Below are 8,727 nucleotides of genomic sequence, written 5' to 3'. Positions count from 1 at the left end.
CTTATACTCTATCTCACTTACACACACACACACTCTCTACCAAGCATGCACATGCACAAACAGAATGTCTCTCATGCACACTCTCATATGCACATATTCATATACTGTCTCTTTCACGCACACACACACACAAACATATAATGTTATGGGGTGAATTTGAATTTGTAGAATTGTATTTGCAGATATATTCTATTTTGCTCAAAAAGCACACAATCCATGTAACAGTCGATAAATTCCTACTTTGGAAATAGAACAAGTCTGGTTCAAGATTGGGTTGCAGACAGACACTAACCTCAGCTTTAAAGCATCATCTGATCTGAGATGTCACCTTTATTTGTAAAACTTTAAGTTATCTAAAAAATGTTACTTAAAAGAAGCTATGGGATTTACATCTTAATGAGCCAAAACCTGCAACCCATTCTAACAACAATCTGGGTTTGTTCAATATATTATTTCTGCTCCATGACACTGAGATCATTTGCTATAAGTTCTGTGTCTTATGTAGCTCCACAGCTACCTGATGAAGGAACAGTGCTCTGAAAGCTAGTGCTTCCAAATCAACCTGTTGGACTGTAGCATGGTGTTGTGTGATTTTTTAACTAAATTACCATAATCCGACAAGGTGGGCAAGGACAGGACAGGTACCCAAAAGACCCCACAGTGGTTTACATTGTCTATTCCCATAACAGGGACCAATGCGGCTGTGCAGTTCTGCATCATGTTCTGAGTGTGTGTGATGCTGATGATGGCGATAGGAGCCGATCCGGTTTTCTCCAAACAGCCGGTCAGTGGTGACGGCAAGACGCAGAGGGGAATGTTAGCAACAAGATGCTGAAAAAGATTCATAAACACCTTCTGTGGACCACAAGCAGTGAATACAACTGTTCAATAAAAGCCCCCAATCCTGATCCCCTTGTAGTCACATCTCCATAATGTCCACAACCTGCCAATTTCGATCTGCGCGGCAAGCTCGTTTACCATATTCTTATACTGTATGCATTCAGACATAACACCTTTAGTCCTGTATTAACCATTCCTCTTATTATCATTCACATTCCAGTGTGCTTGAAGTTTGACTGCTAACCCTTTCCATACTCTCTGTCCTATTTCTTTCTGTGCTAGTGGTTTTAATAACCTTTCCTGAGTTCTGCACTCTTACGTCCTCCTTTAATTCTAATTTCCCCTGTTCTCTTCCACACCACCCACCCCCACCCCAATTGAGTTTAACACCCTATCTGCAGTGATAGTTATGCGATTCACTAGGACTTTGGTCCAGATGAAGACCATCCTATCAGAACAAATCCCTTCTTCTCCAGTACTGATGCCAATGTCCCATGAACTCAAAACCATTTTTCCCACACCAATCTTTCAGCCATGCATGTACCTGCTTAATCTTATTGACTGTGTGGCAATTAGCTCATGGCTCAGGGAGTAATCCAGAGACTATCGCCTTTTTGGTTTAGCTTCCTAATTTAGGTCCTAGCTGTTAGTATTGCCTTAAGCAGAACTTCTGCCCCAGTTTTATCTTTGGTATCTATGTGGACCATTACCGCTGGGTCTTTCCCCTCCCACTCCAAGTTCCTCTGCAGCCCAGATGAGATAAGCTGAACCTGAGCACCAAGCAAGCAACACAATCCTTCGGGATTTTTGACCCTGGCCACAGAAAATAGTTTCTCAGCCTCTGACAATACTATACCCAATTACAGCAACATTTGTCTTCTCCGCAACCACCCCCCCCCCACCATCACCGCCCCCACATTGCTGCAGTCAGTCAGTTCACCCTCCCCGCCATCCCCATTCCCATCCACATAGGGAGCAATACTCTTGAACCTGTTGGACAAGGACAGGGGTGGCGGATCCTACAACTGTATCTCCTGGATCCCTCTACCTGCCTCACTCACAGTCACATGCTTCTGTCCCTGACCCCTGGCCAAATTCCAGTTAGTTAGTCTAAGGGATGTGACTGTCTCCTGAAACACACATCCAGGTAAGATGTTGGGAATCTCTGTCGTGGAGAATTGCACCAAGAATGCTGCTCAATGGATTGGTATCACTGTTCTGATGTCTGGATAAGGCTGACCAGTCAGTGAGCTGGAGACATTATTGTTCAAAAGGTTAAACGAGAAAGAAGAGCAGCAGCAGATTAAACTAAGTTCAAATGTCATTATGCCACACCAGGGATGTCAAGGATGATGTAGCTGAATTGGACGATGCATTTTTCCATGTGAGGTGATCTGTCCTTTCAGGCAGCTGACAAGCTCTTTGTTTGAAACTCTGAGCTGAAGCATTCCCAGAAAAATTTCCTTATATTGTGTGGAAGCTCCTTAGGAAGATTGAGATTACAGCATTGTTTCACTTTGTTGCTGTTTTCATCTCCTGTAAATGAACAAACTAATTTATAACAACTGATAGCAAGTTTAATCCCAATTATGAAGGAACTTTGCTGTTCAATATATCATAATGAAATAACAATAAACAGAACCTGAAATTTGCCAGCGATGATGCTGCCCACTCAGATAGCATGAGCCCCGTCCCGAATTCACAAATGATTTCAACCAATGCTGCATTAAGACAGTTTATTTCATGTGTGAAAATATGTCTCAGAGCTGTCTTTCTGTTCTCTAGGGTGGGAGCTGCCCTCTTTAAACAAGAGCATCTGACTCACTGATTGAAATGTGATGCTTCTCACACACTGAAAGTGTGCATTGCTGCTGAGGTCAGCATTATTCCCCACCCCTATTTGGTCAGGATCCGGAGTCACATGAAGGGCCAAGTGAGGAGAACATACTGCCTTTCCTGAGGGAAGGGGACTTCAAGAAGAAGATGGATTTCCATCAATGGAAACATCACTGACTTCACTCGTATTGTCATTGTCCATCCAGATACATCACTGACCTTACTTTAGCATTGCATCTACAATGGCTGACAAGGAAGGCAAATTGAATTTTGACATGTATTATGAAAAAAAAATATAAAAGTTGAGAAGTGTAGAAGGCATTGAGCAACCTCAGCTGGAGTATTGCAATCCCTTACTTGAGAAGGGAGATAATTCCTTTGGAGGCAGTTCAGAGGAAGTTGATGAGATAATTTCAGAGATGAAGGTGTTGTCTAGTTCCTCCTTAAAACAAGTTCACAGCTCCAGCCAGAATGTTCTGAATGAATGTAACCAGGTATCTCACAATACTGAAAATGGCCAAATCAGTCTGAACTCAAGTCGATACCAATATAAACGGTCCTTTCCTTAGCAAACATGTTACAATACGCTTTAATTATAGACACACTGTCTCTAATCTTATTTGGCCCCTTAAGCTTTCAGTACTTCCGGAATTTCTTGTAGATTTACACAGTCTCTCTCTCTCTCTCTCTCTCTCTCTCTCTTTCTGTTGCCATGCTGGTCTCCTCAGAAGGCCTCCAGAAGATTCAAGAAATGAGTCTGCAGGTGAACCCTGGTTTTGAATATTTTTCCAAAATGTTCTATCGTTCTGGCCAATCAGGAGAGTCAGTTAATAGTTTGAAGCATTGCCAGTCATTTGGATGGCTTGGTACTGTTAGTTTCGTTGTGTAGCAGGACAGGGGTGCCTTCCTGTCTGGGCCCTCCTTTTGTTGGTTGATGTGTTGTTGGGGAAGATATCAACACCTCAAGGATAACTGTTACCTTTTACATTATGCTGATGGCATTACCACTTGGCTGCTGTGTTTGCACTGTGTCTGGAGAGTGGGTTTTGTGACTTGGAAGTTTTACTTGACCAATATACGCAGAATCCCTTCCTCTTTGGGTAAGTTTGCCATCAATGTACATTTTACCAGCCAGTAGGCTGCTACATTCTCCACTTCCCCTCGAAATCCTCCCCTTTTGAACAGAACGAAGCGTATGTGAATGGACTATAAACCTAATTGTAAAAACTGGTTATGCTTGATCCCAGAATAGCCAGCTGTTTGTGTGAAAGCCATTGTGTACATTGGTCAAACCTACCGTCGTACATCTGATAAGTGATATTATAAAAATGAATCATAGAAGTCCTACAGAGCAGGGCATTCGGCGCTTTGAGTCCACAATGACCCTCCAAAAAGATTCCCATCCAGACCAAAGCCCCCGCCACTGACCCCATTCTGTAATGCTGAATTTCCCAAGGCTAACCCACCAGCCTGCATATCCCTGGGCAATTTGGGCAATTTAGCATGGCCAATCCACCCTAACCTGCACATCTTTGGACTTTGGGAGGAAACTCATTTGGATGGCTTGTTACTGTCAATTACTATGGGAGATGTGCTAGACTAGTTCGGGAGGATTTAAACTAGTTTGGTAGTGGATGGGAACAGATCTACAGATCAGAGGAGAGGGTAATTCTTGAACAGGTAGAAGTAGAATGCAGAGAGTCTCTCAGGAAGGATACAGAGTTGAAAAAGCAATCGAATGGGTTAAATTGTACCATTTCATTGCAAGGAGTGTCAGGAATAAAAGTGATGAACTTATGTGGCCATAATGGAGACATAGATTTCACAGGGGCAGGAACGGCTGCTGGCTGTTCCAGGGATTAGATCTTTTAAAAGGAACAAGGAGGAGGATAAAAGATGAAGGGGAATTGCATTTAAATTAGATAGTGCATCACAGCGGCAGAAAAGAAGGTTGTTGAGGAGCGTATGTCTACTGAGGCAGTATGGGTGGAAGTCAGTAATAGGAAAGAGTAAAAAATGAGGTCTGCAGATGCTGGAGATCACAGCTGCAAATGTGTTGCTGGTCAAAGCACAGCAGGCCAGGCAGCATCTCAGGAATAGAGAATTCGACGTTTCGAGCATAAGCCCTTCATCAGGAAAGAACAGGAAAGAAGGAAAGAAGCCAGTACCAGGTGCCCCCTCCCGGCCCTCCAGTTGTAATTATGGATGGCTTCAATTTCCCAATATTGTTTGGAACCTCCTTACTGTAGATGGTCAGATTGAGCCAATTTTGTGAGGTGTGTCCAGGAAGGATTCCCCTAGACCAACTAGCAGGAGGCCATATTGGTTTGGTAGTGGGCAACAAGCCAGGCCAGGTGTTAGATCTCTTGATGGGAGAGCATTTCGGTGACAGTGACCACAACTGCCTCACCTTTACCACAGCCATGGAGAGGGATAGAAATAGATAGAATGGGAAGGCATTTAATTGGTGGAGGAGAAATTATACTGCAATTAGGCAGGAATCATAGAATATACATTGGGAACAATTGGGCGGCACAGTGGCTCAGGGATTAGCATTGCTGCCTCACAGCACCAGAGTCCCATGTTCGATTCCAGCCTCGGGCAACTTTCTGTGTAGAGTTTGCACATTGTCCCCGTGTCTGCTTGGGTTTCCTCCGGGTGCTCCAGTTTCCTCCCACAGTCCAAAGATGTACAGATCAGGTGAATTGGCTATACTAAATTGCCCATAGTGTCGGATGCATTAGTCAGACAGAAATGGGTCTGGGTGGGTTATTCTTCAGAGGGTTGTTGTGGACGTGGTGGGCTGAAGGGCCTGTTTCCACACTGTAATCTAACCTAATCTACTGAAGCACTGGATCTACAGGAAATGCACAACAGAAATGTTGGATAGCTTTGTCCCACTGAGACAGACAAGGAATGGGAAGGTGAAGGAGCATTTGATGACAAGACAAGAAGAGCTTCTCGTCATGAGGAAGAAGGAAGCTTACTTAAGGTTGAGGAAGCAAGGATCTGACAAAACTTTAGAGGATTATGGGGTAGCTAGGAAAGAACTCAAAAATGGATTGAGGAGAGCTAGGAGGGGAGGCATGAAAAAGCCTTGACAGGAAGGACTAGGGAAAACTCAAAGGCGTTCTACACTTAAATGAGGAATAAGTGAATGATGAGAGAGAGGATAGGGCTAATCAGGGATAGTGAAGGGAACTTGTGCCTGGATTCTGAAGAGGTAGGGGAGGTCCTAAATGAGTTTTTTACTTCGGTATTCATGAGAGAGAGGGACCTTGTTGATACTGAGAACACCATGATTCAGGTTAATAGGGTTAAACAGATTGATATTAAGAAAGTGAATTGCTGAAACTTCGGGGAAGCAACAAGATAGACAAGTCTCCAGGGCTGAACCAGACATATCCAAGGTTACTACAGGAAGTGAGGAACGAGACTGCTGCATGTCTGGTAATGATCTTTGCACCCACACTCTCCTTGGGAGTAGTACCGGCTGATTGGAGGGAGGTGAATGTTGATCCTCTTTTCAAGAAAGGGAATAGGGAAATCTATGGGAATTACAGATCAGTCAGTTTTATGACTGTAGTAAGCAAGGTACTTGAAAGGATTCTGAGAGAAATGATATATGACTATTTGGAAAAACATAGTTTGAATAAAGATAGTCAGTGGCTTTGTGAGGGACAGGTCATGTCTCACAAGCCTTATTGAATTCTTTGAGGAAGTGATGAGACAATTTGATGAAGGTCATTGAGATGTACAGCATGGAAACAGACCCTTTGGTCCAACTCGTCCATGCTGACTAAATATCGTAACCTAACCTAGTTCCATTTTCCAGCACTTGGCCCATATCCTGCTTAATCCTTCCAATTCATATACCTATCCAGATGCCTCTTAAATGCTCTAATCATACCAGCCTCCACCACTTCCCCTAGCAGCTCATTCCATACATGCATTTCTGCATGAAAACATTGCCCCTTAGGTCTCTTTTATATTTTTCCCCTCTCACTCTAAACCTGTGCCCTCTAGTTCTGGATTCCTCTATGCCAGGGAAAAGACCTTGTCTATTTATCCTATCCATGCCCCTCATGATTTTATAAACCTTTATAAAGTCATCCCTCAGCTACAATACACTAGGGAAAACAGCCCCAGCCTACTGAGCCTCTCCCTATAGCTCAAATTCTCCAACACTAGCAATATCATTGTAAATTGTTTCTGAACCATTTCAAGTTTCACAACATCCTTCTGATAGGAAGGAGACCAGAACAGCATGCAATATTCCAAAAATGATCTAACCAATGTCCTGTACAGCTGCAAATCACCTCCCAACTCTTGTAGTCAATGCTCTGATCAATAAAGGAAAACATATCAAACACCTTCTTCACTATCCTCTAATTTGCGACTCTAATTTGAAACAACTATGAACCTGCACTCCAAGGTCTCTTTTTCAGCAACACTCCCTCAGACCTTATTAGTAAGTGTACAAGTGCTGCTCTGATTTGCTTTTCCAAAATGCAGCACCTCACATTTATCTAAATTAAGCTTCATCTGCCGTTCCCAGCCCAACTCAGCACCGCCCTCCTAACCTGCAATCCTCTTCCTGACCTCTCCGCCCCCACCCCACTCCGGCCTATCACCCTCACCTTGACCTCCTTCCACCTATCACATCTCCATCGCCTCTCCCCCAAGTCCCTCCTCCCTACCTTTTATCTTAGCCTGCCTGGCACCCTCTCCTCATTCCTGATGAAGGGCTCTGGCCCAAAACGTCGAATTTCCTGTTCCTTGGATGCTGCCTGACCTGCTGTGCTTTAACCAGCAACACATTTTCAGCATTGGCCCATCTGGTCAAGGTGCCATTGTAATCTGAAATAACCTTCTTCGATATCCCCTATACTTCAAATTTTGGTGTCATCTGCAAACTTACTAACTAAACTTCGTACGTTCCCATTCAAATCATTTATATAAATGATGAAAACTAATGGACCCAGCACAGATCCTTGTGACACACCAATGGTTAAAGGCCTCCAGTCTGAAAAGCAACCGTCCTACCACTGTCTTCTGCCTTTGAACCATGTTGTATCCAAATGGCTAATTCTCCCTGTATTCTATGCAACCTAACCTTCCAACCAGTGTTCCATGTCGAGTATCTTACTGAAGTCCATGGAGATCATGTCCAGCTCTCATGATGCCCTCATCAATCCTCTTTGTTACTTCATCAAAAAACTCAATCAAGCTCGTGAGACATGATTTCCCACACACAAAACCAATCGAGCAGTGGATGTGGTATATATGGATTTCAGAAAGGCATCTGATAAGGTTACCCACGGTATGCTCATTCAGAACGTTAGGGAGTACAGGGAAATTTGGCTGCCTGGATACAGAATTGGCCAGCGGAAAGAAGACAGTGAGTGGTAGTGGATGGAAAAGTATTCCACCTGGAGGTTGGTGACCATTGATATCCCACAGGGATATGTTTTTGGGCCTCTGCTCTTTGTGTTTATATAAATGACTTGGATGAAGAAGTGGAAGGGTGGGTTGGTAAGTTTTACAATGACACAAAGACCGGTGGTGCTGTAGATAGAGTAAAGGATGCTGTCTGGATTGGAGGGCTTGTCTCATGAACAGAGGTTGAGTGAGTTACGGCTTTACACATTCGAGAGAAGAAGGAAGAGAGGTTACTTGATGGAAGTGTACAAGGTAATGAGAGAAATAGGTAAAGTAGATGGACAGAGACGTTTCCCAAGAAGTCACAACTTTAAGGTGATTGAAGGAAGGTACGGGGCAATCAGATTCAATTCTCTCCAGTTTGGAAACTGGCCACTTGGCTCAACAAATCCATACCGACCCTCCAAAGAGTAACCCACCCAGACCCATTTCCCTCTGATGAATATACCTAACATTATGGGCAATTTAACATGGCTAATTCACCTGACCTGTATATCTTTGGACTGTGTGAGGAAACCCACGTGGGCATGGGGAGAATGTGCAAACTCCACACAGACAGTGATCATTTGTGGAACAAACTTGCACTAACTTGTACAAAATTCCAATTTA

Source organism: Hemiscyllium ocellatum (assembly GCF_020745735.1).
Source record: "Hemiscyllium ocellatum isolate sHemOce1 chromosome 15 unlocalized genomic scaffold, sHemOce1.pat.X.cur. SUPER_15_unloc_21, whole genome shotgun sequence".
Lineage (NCBI taxonomy): Eukaryota > Metazoa > Chordata > Chondrichthyes > Orectolobiformes > Hemiscylliidae > Hemiscyllium > Hemiscyllium ocellatum.
This window is presented reverse-complemented; position numbering follows the sequence as displayed.